At 43.0% G+C, this 14,589-nt stretch overlaps 1 protein-coding gene across 2 annotated transcripts in view; it reads left to right on the forward strand.

Moving 5' to 3' along the window:
* The window catches only part of LOC112238972 (speckle type BTB/POZ protein), a 146,107-nt gene that overhangs the window by 24,799 nt on the left and 106,719 nt on the right, over positions 1 to 14,589 (forward strand). Inside the window, exons 1-2 of one of the 2 annotated variants that reach the window (XM_042307539.1) lie at positions 2,470 to 2,491; positions 3,336 to 3,489. The gene's annotated coding sequence lies outside the window, so the exon portion shown is untranslated. Of the gene's footprint in view, positions 1 to 2,469; positions 2,492 to 3,335; positions 3,490 to 14,589 lie in introns of those variants that run through there. The other variant, XM_042307538.1, reaches the window with a different exon arrangement.

Raw genomic sequence — 14,589 nt, forward strand, 5'->3', positions numbered from 1 at the left:
CGTGTTAATGCACCTGTTTCCATCCTCTAGGACCTTTCTGAGAGTATCTATGTTTAATCTAACTGCTTAACTATTTATCTGTACATGGAATTGTATTTTTTTTTCTCTCCCTTTTTTCCTAATCTTTACAGGAAAATGCCACGGGCACTATCTGATGTGTATAGACATTTCACTGCAGCTAATGTAGAAGGAAAAGCTGTGTACATTTGCAAATAATGTGCTAAATCATATGTGAAGAATGCAACAAAAATGCATGATCATCTGGCCAAGTGCTTAAAGTTCCCTCAGCGCTCACAACAAGCAACCTCTGACAAAAGTCCCTCTATTTCTATTCGAGGTGAAAATGATGAATCAGACCTTATCGATAGCAACAGCTCATGGTCCTCCTGGAATCAGATGTTTTTTTGACTCAATGGAAAAACGTAGTCAGAGAAATGCTGATGAATGTCTTGCTCGAGCTGTGTATGGAACTGGTTCACCTCTGATCCTCACAGGCAATTTCTCAATGTTCTTTGCCCAGCGTACACCCATCCAACCAGACATGCTTTATCTACTCATTTTCTGGATGCATAGTTCAACAGAGTTCAAGGGAAGGTCAAGCAAATGACAGAGAAAGCAGACTGTATTGCAATCATCTCTGATGGGTGGTCGAATGTTCGTGGGCAAGGAATAATAAACTGAAAATATTTTTGGGAGATGTGATGGCTCATTGGGGATCAACCAGGATTTCATCATAGATGTCAAGCAGTTAAGTTTCTGATCAGTCTGTCCGATGCCTCTCTTCCTCGGTGCACACTGACACTGTGTCCGTTTCCATCTTGTCCAGCTGTGTATGTAACATTTCACGTAACCATGTTCCCTGTCTGCATCGAAGTAGCGGTCCTTGTACCTATCATCGAGATTGATGGTGACACAGTAAAGAGGCTCAGAGAGAATGCCACTGAATTGCTTGTTCACAGCCTCGAGTACTTTTGTAAGTTTTAACCCCCCGGTCTGTTGGCAGTTTTGTTGAGCAGGCGTTTCAATGCCATGACAGAGGGTATCACATCTGCTGCAGACGCTGTTGATTAGCTTATTTCTCCAGTTAGTTGTTCGAATGGCGCTAGGAGTGTTCATGTTTCAAACATGTTCTCAAATGCCATTGAAATGGCAGCAGCGGTATGAGAACCAGCACATTCTTGAGCATGCAATACGTCCTTCCTCAGTACGAAATCCTCGTCGACCCACTGTGCTGTCAAACTCCGCATGATCACGGGGCTGACATCGCTGGTCCAAATGTCAGTCGTGAAGCTAATAGCAGTGAGCTCATAGATGTACGTCTCAACAATACTGTGTAACTCCGGTAGGGCAACATCTGAAAAATAGTGTGTACCGGGGCTTGACCAGTCGGGAAAGCCAACATCCACAACAGAGAAGGGTTGATTGTCAAGGGCAATGAATTCCTTTATCTTGGCGTTAATGGATTTTGCCTGAGTTGTCTCGCCGACATTTTCTTACTCTTTCAATTGACTGCTGGACTTGTTTGGTTGTTGGAAGGGTGCGCTTCGTATTTTTCTGCTTTTGTTCTGTGTAGCGCTGTATTTTTCGTGGCGTCATTACGTCATCTACCTACGTTATATAGGTATGCACGTCATCTACCTACGTTATATAGGTATGCACGTCATCTACCTACGTTATATAGGTATGCACGTCAGCTTTAACATCGGTTTTGCATATTGGCGTAAGACATCGGGCCGATGTTGGCATTTGTTTCTAATATTGTCCCTTTCCGATATGCTCACCGATTTATTGTGCATCCCTACTAGACATAATGAAGTGTTTTAATAATTCTGCTGTGTGGCATCAGTCTGGTTTTACCTCAAATCAGACACCTCACTAAATTAATCCCGCTCCTCCATGGGGGAGACAGGGCCACCTCAGCCATGTCGACAGAGGGCGAGGGAAGGAGACAGACAGACTTCTCCTACACCAGAGACTCGAACTGTTCAGCCAGGGAGAGAGAGGCCAGACAGACAGCACTGTTATTGGAGTCTCACTGAGATCGTCTTCTGATTGAACTACTGGGGCCCTACTTTGTACTGTCTGGCTGGACTTTCCTTGCTAAACTTACAATACACATTCACAAAAGTATTATTAAGTAGAGGTACCTGAGTCCTTTCAGATTGGAGGTCGACTGATTTATTGGAATGGCTGACTAATTTGGCCCGATTTCAAGTTTTCATAACAATCGGAAATCGGTAATTTTTTTCTTTTTCTTTACACTTTTCTTTAATCTTTATTTAACTAGGCAAGTCAGTTAAGAACACGTTCTTCTTTTCAATGATTGCTTAGGAACGGTGGGTTAACTGCCTTGTTCAGGGGCAGAGTGACAGATTTTTACTTTGTCAGCTCAGGGATTCAATCTTGCAACCTTACGGTTAACTAGTCCAACGCTCTAACCACCTGCCTCACGAGGACCCCGCCTGTTATGCGAATGCAGTAAGAAGCCAAGGTAAGTTGCTAGCTAACATTAAACTTATCTTATAAAAACAATCAATCATAATCACTAGTTATAACTACACATGGTTGATGATATTACTAGGTTATCTAGCATGTCCTGCGTTGCATATAATCGATGCAGTGCGCATTCGCGAAAAAGGACTGTCGTTGCTTCAACGTGTACCTAACCATAAACACCAATGCCTTTCTTAAAATCAATACACAGAAGTATATATTTTAAACCTGCATATTTAGCTAAAAGAAATCCAGGTTAGCAGGCAATATTATTAACCAGGTGAAATTGTGTCACTTCTCTTGCGTTCATTGCACGCAGAGTCAGGGTATATGCAACAGTTTGGGACGCCTGGCTCATTGCGAACGAATTTGCCAGAATTTTACGTAATTATGACATAACGTTGAAGGTTGTACAATGTAACAGGGATAGTTAGACTAATGGATGCCACCCATTAGATAAAATATGGAATGGTTCCGTATTTCACTGAAAGAATAAACATTTTGTTTTCGAGATGAGTTTCCGGATTCGACCATATTAACGACCTAAGGCTCGTATTTCTGTGTGTTATCCTGCTATAATTAAGTCTATGATTTGATAGAGCAGTCTGACTGAGCGATGGTAGGCACCAGCAGGCTCATAAGCATTCATTCAAACAGCACTTTCGTGCGTTTTGCCAGCAGCTCTGCTGTTTATATATTCAAGCCCATCAACTCCCGAGATTAGACTGGTGTAACGATGTTAAATGGCTAGCTAGTTAGCGGGGTGCGCGCTAATAGTGTTTCAAACATCACTCGCTCTGAGACTCGTCGCAATCTCTTGTTTGTGTTCTCCTTCTCTGCAGCCGGACAGGAGGCCCAGGGAAACAGAGGGACACAGCCAGAGACGCAGACAGACAGACGTACAGATAGAGGACTGCTCCCAGACTGACAGAGGGCCCAGCTGGCCCAGCCATGGCATCAGCCAGCAGCACAGATGTTTGAGGGACTTTGATCTGGGTGAGTACCAACTGGGTTGGAGATAAGGGGTGAGGGGGAGTGTACCAACACAGGGAAGTTGGGTGATTTTGGGTGGGGCAGTGACTGGTGGCTGGTTTGAAGAGACTGAGGAAAATGTTGAGAGAGAAAAAAATAACTAGGTGTGGGAGAATTTTTTTGACAGGGGAAGGTTACTTTTAGATGGGAGAAGGTGTGAGATTTAGGGTTTGAATAAATGAATGACGCAAAGAAATGAAAGAGGAAAGAGGACAAAGATAGACAAATGAGAGGAAAGAGGGTGGATGCAAAGACAGCACAATTAGATGTAGGTGGCAGCATTGAATCATTCAATATATGATTCAGATGTCTGTCTTCAAAAAGCTAAAGTAACACTTCATTTCTAATAAAGGACTTACATGTGTGAAAGGGGAATAATTATCAGTGTTGGTGTGAGAGATGAGGGAGGGGAGGATATTGTAACTGTAAATGACCTGTGACAGAACTGTACACTGGAGAGAACGGAGGATTTTTATGAAATAAAGTGTTTGTAGAAGTTCTAGTCAACTTAACAAATCGTGAAATATGATCTGAAACAACCCTCTAGGTGGAACAAAAGGTGAACAGAATCCGTTATGTAGAAATTGACCATCGCCCACACGGTATTTCTCAGATTCAATTGCACGTATGTATGTTAAAATAGTTCTGTGTGCTTATTGTGTGTGAAGGCCCTCGTGCATGCTGTTGTGTGTATGAGTCATGTGCGGGGCAGTGATCAGAGACCAGTGTCTCTTTATGGAGACAGAGTAATTAGTTCAGGGCTTTAGAGGACCTGTCACTGGGTTTCTCTCATACCCCAGCCCCCTTCCACCTCACCTCATCCGCTCCTCGGTCAGTGGCTCCATCCCCTGTCCCCCTCCCTCACGGCTGCTCCAGGTAATTGACGCTACTTAATTGACGCTACAATTCTCCCGGATCCGGGATGGGTAGTTCCAAGAGTTAATTAAAACCTCTTGGAACTACCCATCCGGGAGAATTGTCAGCAACTACACTAATTAGCATAGCGCAACGGCCAAATAATCTTACTAGAAAATATTCATATTCATGAAATCCCAAGTGAAATATAGTGAAACACAGCTTAGCCTTTTGTTAATCACCCTGTCGTCTCAGGTTTTGAAATGATGCTTTACAGCGATAGCAAGACAAGCGTTTGTGTAAGTTTATCGATAGCCTAGCATAGCATTATGTCCAGCTAGCAGCAGGAAGCTTGGTCACGAAAATCAGAAAAGCAATCAAATTAACCGTTTACCTTTGATCTTCGGATGTTTTCACTGACGAGACTCAGTTAGACAGCAAATGTTCCTTTTGTTCCATAAAGATTATTTTTATACCCAAATACCTCCGTTTGTTTGTCACGTTATTTTCAGAAATCCACCGGAAATAGCGGTCACGACAACGCCGAATTATATCCATAATATCGACAGAAACATGGCAAACATATTTTATAATCAATCCTCAAGGTGTTTTTCAAATATCTATTCGATAATACATCAACCGGAACAATTGGCTTTTCAGTAGGACCGAGAGGAAAAAGGGCTACCTCTCTCTTTTACGCAAGAATCACTCTGAGAGCCATCAGCTGGCCACTTACGCAATGTGGTCGTTTACGCTCATTCTTCAACATAAAGGTGTGAAACTACGTCTAAAGGCTGTAGACCTTAGAGAAGACGTAGAAAAAGGAATCTGGTTGATATCCCTTTAAATGGAGGATAGGCATGAAAAGGAACAGAAGGGTTTCAGACAGGCACTTCCTGATTGAATTTTCCTCAGGGTTTCGCCTGCAATATCAGTTCTGTTATACTCACAGACAGTATTTTAACAGTTTTTTGGAAACTTTAGAGTGTTTTCTATCCTAAGTTGTCAATTATATGCATATTCTAGCATCTCAAATCAAATCAAATCAAATTTTATTTGTCACATACACATGGTTAGCAGATGTTAATGCGAGTGTAGCGAAATGCTTGTGCTTCTAGTTCCGACAATGCAGTAATAACGAGCAAGTAATCTAACTAACAATTCCAAAAAAAACTACTGTCATACACAGTGTAAGGGGATAAAGAATATGTACATAAGGATATATGAATGAGTGATGGTACAGAGCAGCATAGGCAAGATACAGTAGATGATATCGAGTACAGTATATACATATGAGATAAGTATGTAAACCAAGTGGCATAGTTAAAGTGGCTAGTGATACATGTATTACATAAGGATGCAGTCGATGATATAGAGTACAGTATCAACGTATGCATATGAGATGAACAATGTAGGGTAAGTAACATTATATAAGGTAGCATTGTTTAAAGTGGCTAGTGATATATTTACATCATTTCCCATCAATTCCCATGATTAAAGTGGCTGGAGTAGAGTCAGTGTCATTGACAGTGTGTTGGCAGTAGCCACTCAATGTTAGTGGTGGCTGTTTAACAGTCTGATGGCCTTGAGATAGAAGCTGTTTTTCAGTCTCTCGGTCCCAGCTTTGATGCACCTGTACTGACCTCGCCTTCTGGATGGCAGCGGGGTGAACAGGCAGTGGCTCGGGTGGTTGATGTCCTTGATGATCTTTATGGCCTTCCTGTAGCATCGGGTGGTGTAGGTGTCCTGGAGGGCAGGTAGTTTGCCCCCGGTGATGCGTTGTGCAGACCTCACTACCCTCTGGAGAGCCTTACGGTTGAGGGCGGTGCAGTTGCCATACCAGGCGGTGATACAGCCCGCCAGGATGCTCTCGATTGTGCATCTGTAGAAGTTTGTGAGTGCTTTTGGTGACAAGCCGAATTTCTTCAGCCTCCTGAGGTTGAAGAGGCGCTGCTGCGCCTTCCTCACGATGCTGTCTGTGTGAGTGGACCAATTCAGGTTGTCTGTGATGTGTATGCCGAGGAACTTAAAACTTGCTACCCTCTCCACTACTGTTCCATCGATGTGGATGGGGGGGTGTTCCCTCTGCTGTTTCCTGAAGTCCACAATCATCTCCTTAGTTTTGTTGACGTTGAGTGTGAGGTTATTTTCCTGACACCACACTCCGAGGGCCCTCGCCTCCTCCCTGTAGGCCGTCTCGTCGTTGTTGGTAATCAAGCCTACCACTGTTGTGTCGTCCGCAAACTTGATGATTGAGTTGGAGGCGTGCATGGCCACGCAGTCGTGGGTGAACAGGGAGTACAGGAGAGGGCTCAGAACGCACCCTGGTCCTTAGAAATAGGCCGTTTTCTTTGGGCATGTTATTTTTCCAAAAATGAAAATAGTGCCCCCTAGCTTCAAGAGGTTTAAAGATCTTTTCACAGTAATTATTTGGGGACGTATTACCACCCAGCGGCCAACTTTGATCAACTGTGCTCTACATTCACTGACTGGCATCGCCTGTCGCTTGGCAACCTTGAAAGGTGTTTGGTTCCTCTTCCTTTATTTCACTCTTTCACTTTCTTTCACTCTCTCAATCACTCTTCTCTTTCACCTGGTTTCTGTCTCACATTCGGCCTCCTGGTTCTAATTCCTGTTGCTGCGGCAACCCTGCAGCTGTTTTGCCGGTGGCTCCCCCAGTCTCAAACAGGCTGCTTGTGTGGAGTTGCTTAATGATTAGGTTTTATTTCTATTTCTCCTCCCGAAGGGCCACAATCCAACTGTGATCAGCTCATCTACCACCCTGTCTATCCCTCTTTCCTTCTTTCCTTTCCTCACTTCTGCCTATTTTCCCAGCCACACCTTCCCTTAAGCATCGACAGGTACTTGCTCTGTGATGTGCTGTTGTTTACGTTTACTGGTTTGTGAATTGTTTCCTTTGAGTGGGAACTTTCTCACTCCATCACTCTCTCCGCGTCATTGTCTGGTGTTGTCACCATGAGTCTGCGGGAACTGAATCAGTCTCGGTGGTGAGTTTGACTGGCCGGGGGGAGATTGGAATGTGCCAGACTCTAATGACCATTAGAGGGTGTTAATCTGTGAGAGGTGTGGCTGGGGGAAAGTTAACTCTGGCACAGACTGACAGGATGGACTGGAAGATTAAAGGGTCTGGCTGCTGAGAGTGATGGCTGGAGTATTATGTTGAGGATAAGCTGCAGTGAGGAGAATGGGTAATGTTAAACTAAACTGGTGTGCTCTGAGAAGCAGTGAGGATTTTTAAAATGTCACCCGGCACTGTGCGTGCATGTGCATCTGTGCACACCTAACACCTGAGCAGCCTTATCTGCCTGGCATTTCCAACCTCAGAGAATACTGCTGCAGCCGGCGCTATCTGATGACTCACCAAAAGGCCTCCCTGAGAGAACATATTGAGAGGCAGCGAGCACAGGTACACTTAACCTTAACTTGAATTAGGAAAGGTCAGACGGGGAGGGTGAGGTACGAGGTGGGGACAGCCACTTACAGCACTGTTATTGTTTGGATCTTATCTTAATAGACTCTGGCTGGGTGGATGTGATGCCTGTTGCCTGCCAGGCAGCTTTGCACAGCGCTCTGTGGCCAGAAAATACACTGATCCTGGATCAGACTGGATGTTAGGTCGACAACATGCATCACTGAGATGGCGAAGTGGTCTGGAATCAGGTTGCAAAAGTTGCAAAGCTTTACAATTCTGTATATTTGTCTCAGTCCCAGTCCTGAGTCAAGACTGTGTTTGGTACTGACTAGACGCGGTGGCATTTAGAGGCCAGCCACCACACACACACACACACACACACACCAAGGAGTCTAGATGTACTCAACACTCAGCGTAAGCTCAACACTTCATCACAACCGCAGGGCTTTAAAAATAAACAGTTTGGCCACAGCTACAGGTGGTGGCATCTCTGTTAGTCTTCATGCACTGCTTCGTCACCTTCCACAGAGAGGCGCTGCTCATTCTCAGCTTTCACTGTATAACTAACTCACTGTTTAATTCATGTATGGATAATATACATGTAGAAAGGTGAGATGGAAGTACGTAAAGCATTTAAAATAGCGCTGCAGAAATGTAAATGAGGGAAGGAGTGTGTGTGCATGCGGTACGAGGTGCAGTGTGTAAATGTGGTAATTGGGAAGCAGAGTGACGTCGGGGCACCAGAAGAGTAGCCCCTGTCGCATGACAAGCAGCAGACGGATAGAGCTGAACTTATTAGTGTTGCTGCCTTCCCCTCCTTTCCGCAAGTTGAAAAGAGCAACACGAGAAGACGGAAAGAGGGAGAGCACAGCTTTTCCTTCTTTACCTCCATCTCCAACCCCTCCCTCTCTCTCTTTTCTCTCCCTCCTTCCTTTCTGCTTGTCTACTGTGTTGAGTGTTCGTCCAAAAATGCCCAAGAAAAAGGCTGTTGTCCATGTTACTTGTTGTTGTATCGTCTCTGTCCATGTATTGCCATTCACTTGGACCCTCCATCATCTGACTAGCCCTTCTATCTCCATTACTAGACACAGCTCCGGCGATTGTGTACTACAGTGGGCTGACATGCCTATTCCACAGGGGGTTTGTGCTGTTGAATGGTCCTGCTTAGTCTCATTGTGTGTGGGGGAGGCACATGTTCTCCTGGGAGGGGCAGGAAGGGAGGCTGTGTTCTCTCTGTTAGAAATGAGGGAGACTCTTCAGAGATTGGGTGACGGCTGTACTCCGTTATCTCCCTGTGGCAGGCGTTTGCCCTTGATCGCAGTGTCTCAGCACACCAGCATGACAACTTAAGAGAGGGGTTGATCTTAATTGGATCTGCTGAAGTATGTGCTTTTGAAGCTGATATGCTGGTGGCGATTGCAGCTATAGGTGTTCACATTATTCCATGACTGTATATTGCTCCTAAAGTAGTTTAGTCTCTCTCTGTGAGATGCCTTGTGGAGAGGCAGGTGGGCAGTGGGTGGTCTGGGCCTTGGTGTCTGACCCTCACTGTCAGCCGTGTCTGTGTGTGTTAGGGAGTACATTTAGAAATGACAGGTTTCCATTTTTAATGAGAAGAAAAAAGCCTCAGCTCAAAATGCTCGCCCCCTTGTCTTTCTGTTTCTCTGTGCAGCGGTGGACCTGAGTAGACCCACACACTCTGGCGGCTCTCTCTCTGGCGGCTCTCTCTGGTGTAGAGGTCGACCGAATATGATTTTTCAAAGCCGATACGATTATTGGACGACCAAAAAAAGCAAATACCGATTAATCGGACGATTTTTAAAATATATTTTTTTAAGTATTTATTTGTAATAATGACAATTACAACAATACTGAATGAACACTTATTTTAACTTAATATAATACATCAATAAAATCAATATAGCCTCAAATAAATAATGAAACATGTTCAATTTGGTTTAAATAATGCAAAAACAAAGTGTTGGAGAAGAAAGTAAAAGTGCAATATGTGCCAGAAAAGAGAAGAAAGCTAACGTATCAGTTCCTTGCTCAGAACATGAGAACATATGAAAGCCGGTGGTTCCTTTTAACATGAGTCTTCAATATTCCCAGGTAAGAAGTTTTAGGTTGTAGTTATTATAGGAATTATAGGACTATTAGATGTTCTTATAGGCACTTTAGTATTGCCAGTGTAACAATCTAGCTTCCGTCCCTCTCCTCGCACCTCCCTGGGCTCGAACCAGCAACACAACGACAACAGCCACCATCGAAGCAGCGTTACCCATGCAGAGCAAGGGGAACAACTACTAGAAGGCTCAGAGCGAGTGACGTTTGAACACTATTAGCACTCGCTATCTTGCTAGCCATTTCACTTCGGTTACACCAGCCTCATCTCGAGAGTTGATAGTCCTAAACAGCGCAATGCTTGACGCACAATGAAGAGCTACAGTCAAAACGCACAAAAGTGCTGTTTGAATGAATGTTTATGCGCCTGCTTCTGCCTACCACCGCTCAGTCAGATACTTGTATGCTCAGTCAGATTATATGCAGCGCAGGACACGCTAGATAATATCTAGCAATATCATCAACCATGTGTAGTTAACTAGTGATTATGATTGATTGTTTTTTATAAGATAAGTTTAATGCTAGCTAGCAACTTACCTTGGCTTACTGCATTCGTGTAACAGACAGTCTCCTTGTGGAGTGCAACGAGAGTGAGGCAGGTCGTTATTGCGTTGGACTAGTTAACTGTACGGTTGCAAGATTGGATCCCCCGAGCTGACAAGGTGAAAATCTGTTGTTCTGCCCCTGATCAAGGCAGTTAACCCACAGTTCCTAGGCCGTCATTGAAAATGAGAATGTGTTCTTAACTGACTTGCCTAGTTAAATAAAGGTATTTTTTTTTAAACTACAAAAATCAATACAAATAGTTTTAAAAAATTGGCAAATCGGCGCCCAAAAATACAGATTTCCGGCCATTCCGATTAATTTGTCGACCTCTACCCTGAAGTTTCTAAAACTGTTTGAATGATGTCTGTGAGTATAACAGAACTCATATGGCAGGTGAAAACCTGAGAGAAATCCAACCAGGAAGTGGGACATCTGAGGCTTGTAGTTTAAAACTCAGCCCCTATTGTAGATACAGTGGGACATTGGGTATGTTGCACTTCCTAGGGCTTCCACTAGATGTCAACAGTCTTTAGAACATTGTTTCAGGCTTCTACTGTGAAGTGGGACCGAATGAGAGAGGAATGAGTCAGGTGTCTGGCAGATTGCCACAGGCTCTGAGGTGCGGTCACGAGAGAGTTAGCTCTCGTTCCGTTGCTTTTCTACAGATATAGGAATTCTCCGGTTGGAACATTATTGAAGAATTATTATAAAAACATCCTAAAAATTGATTCTATACTTAGTTTGACAAGTTTCTTCGGGCTGTAACTTTTCGTCCGACGTTCGGCTGGACCTGAACGCCTTTTGGATTTGTTTACCAAACGCCCTAACAAAAGAAGCTATTTGGACCTAAATGATGGAATTTATCGAACAAAACAAACATTTATTGTGGAACTGCGATTCCTGGGAGTGCATTCTGATGATCATCCAAGGTAAGTGAATAGTTTTATAATGCTATTTTTGACTAATGTTGACTGCGCAACATGGTGGATATTTCTTTTGGCTGGTTTTGGCTCTGAGCGCCGTGCTCATTATCCTTTTTCCGTAAAGTTTTTTTGAAATCTTACACAGCGGTTGCGTTAAAGAGAAGTGTATCTAAAGTTCCATGCATAACACTTGAATTTTCATCTAAATTTATGATGAGTATTGCTGTGAATTCATGTGGCTCTCTGCACAATCACCGCATGTTTTAGAACTACTGAACGTAACGCGCCAATGAAATGATAAAAAATATATATAAATATGCACTTTATCGAACAAAACATCCATGTATTGTGTAACATGAAGTCCTATGAGTGTCATCTGATAAAGACCATCAAAGGTTAGTGATTAATTTGATCTCTATTTCTGCTTTTTGGTGAAAAATGTCTGTGTTTTTTTTGTGAGTTGGTGGTGACCTAACATAATCGTTTGTGGTGCTTTTGCTGTAAATCATTTTTGAAATCTGATACTGTGGCTGGATTAACGAGAATTTTATATTTAAAACGGTGTAAAATACTTGTATGCTTGAGGAATTTTAATTGAGATTTGTTGTTTTGAATTTGGTGCCCTGCACTTTCACTTGCTGTTGGCGAGGTGGGACACTACCGTCAGAGAGGAGAGGTTAAATAAAGGTGTAAAAAAATCGGCATCCAAAAATACCGATTTCCGATTGTTATGAAAACTTGGAATCAGTCCCAAATTAATCGGCCATTCCGATAAATCGGTCGACCTCTAGTCTGAATGCCGTCGTTCGTCATCCTTCTCTAGTGAAACAAACCTTATTGAAAAGGGGTTTTGTTAGCCTTTCCTGTTGGCAACTTGTACACGCTCTGATTGTCCACCAGAGGTCACAATTTCCTTAGTTGTCCGGTCTCCAATGGGCTGTTTCATAAGAGCAGCTACTTAGCTGTACTAGTGATTATCTGAGAGGATTTTCTCGTTTCTACCTCTGGTGGATAGTCAAAGTTCCAAACTCACTTTACATGCGCAGCTTCAGACTTGCGGTGTGTCCTGGTCTGGTAAGTTCATTTTCATCACCTCGTGTTGAGTTTCAGAGTTTCTAACCATTTCAACGTGTGGACCACGGAAGAGTTTTTCTTCACCTCGTGTTGGTTCAATATTTCAACCATTTCCCACATGTAGCTAACGCTCCATGCTTTTCTGGTCTGATATGTTAATTCTTAACTCGTCATTTTTATACTCTGGTGAAAAGGGGCGTTCCATTATCCTGACACGATCTAAGAGCTCCCTCGTGGCGTGGCTACTTACTGACGAATGTGGTTAGTTTTCTATCTTAACAAAAAATAGTTTAATCATTTCATATTATGTTCACATCAGATTGAGGTAAACTATTTTCATTTAATGTTTTTAATGACAAAATATACATTCGTTTTCCACATCTACACTTTGACCATTTCCCACATTTGTTCCATGTTCACTTTTTGGATGTTAGAGTTTTTGGCTGGCAAAAGTCTTTTGTAGACAGACATTCCGATCCCAATACTAGAAACCCGGAGAGAGTTCTCTCCTGCTTGATTTACGACTGGGTGTGAGGTGTCAGAAGTCTCCCCCCTCAACCATTGCCAAGTTGATCTGACCCATTGTGATCTTCATGTGTAGTCATGACAGAACTGAGGATTGTGGAGCGAGACTAGATAAGACCTTGTGTTAGGCCTCTAAGTAAACTGCATTTATAGTATACATGTTATGTAATGTAGCCTTCTATATTAGACCATAAATCTAATATAGATCTAAGTCTGTCTTAGCTCTCATATCTGTCAGTATAGACCAGTCAAGTTGTCAGGGGCAGGAAGAACTGTCACAGAAATGTTGTATTTCAAGAACAGAAAATAGGCCGAATGTTGACCAAAGCTGCCAGACATATGTTAAAACTACAACATTTAGGCACATTGATTGTTTCCAGGCAACATGATTTGCGAGAGGAGAGGAATCAGAAGAGAAGGTGTGGAGAAATGGAGCTTAAGACAGGCTTAGTTTTTGGTCCCTTTATGAGCAAGGACTGCTAATTACCAAGCTCTCTGGTCCTCAAATGTGTTTTGAAATCCACTTGATGTGGAAAATGGAGACGAAAGTGTGTTACCTGGCAAAGTCAAACTGAAGGACGTCTACTTCAAAAACATTATCTAATTCTCTTTTTGTTTGCTTTTTCTCTCATGCTCTCCTTTGAATTTTAGAGCATTTTAGAGTATCTCTCTGGGTTGTTTATCAGGTTGCAGTTTTAAATTCAAAGGAGATTTGGGTCCACATTGAGACACTTTTTATGGTCGAAGGGGAGAGTCTTGGGGATCCCCACAGTCTGTCTGAAAGCGCTCTTCTTACCTTACTGATTGCTTGGAAGTCAAGTGTGGAAGTCAAGTGTCGCTTCACATTTACAGATAGTTACATCTATATTTACACCTCTTCTAGGTGTAATTATTGCTTTCACAGGCCTCCAGACGATAGGAGTGTGGTTTGTAGAGACTTTGCTGAGAGAAGTGCACAGGTCAATGAGAGAATACAGTAGATCGGCTGTGGGGATTTTTCCTGATGGTATGAGCCTTATGGTCCATGTTAAGTTTTACTTTTGAATTGTGCTCATCCCATTTATGTAATCTGTGACTTTTTTTGTGTTAGCTGCGTGAGTGAATACGTGTGCGAGGTTTTCTGTTTATCTTGATATTTTTTTGTTTTTGGCAGTTTCTCTTTGTTCATATTTTGCACCATGTTTCTCTCTTGGCCGGTCTCTAACAATGGAGTACCAGATACCAAGAAGGTCACTGTGAGGGGAAAGAAAATGGATCACCAGAGTTGTTTCCTTAACCACCAATAGCAAGTTGCACCATCCATCTAAAATGTGGTTACTGCCATGTTATGGCAATCAGCAGCCTTTCATGCTCCTCTGTTGGAGACTAATGGAACAATGGAGAAAAAATGAAAACATTTAAACAAGGTGAAGAGAGACTCCCTCTCACTTAATTTGCATTTTCATTATAAATCACAATTACGAGTAAGGTATCACACCAGCCCCCCCCCTAAGTTTTACTTACATGTGGTGTTTGACTGTGCCTATGTGACTGTTTGTGAGCTTACAACTGTGTTTATTTGTCTGCCCTTACAATTGCACACAG

The sequence above is a fragment of the Oncorhynchus tshawytscha genome, linkage group LG27 (assembly GCF_018296145.1).
Source record: "Oncorhynchus tshawytscha isolate Ot180627B linkage group LG27, Otsh_v2.0, whole genome shotgun sequence".
In the NCBI taxonomy this organism is placed as follows: Eukaryota; Metazoa; Chordata; class Actinopteri; order Salmoniformes; family Salmonidae; genus Oncorhynchus; species Oncorhynchus tshawytscha.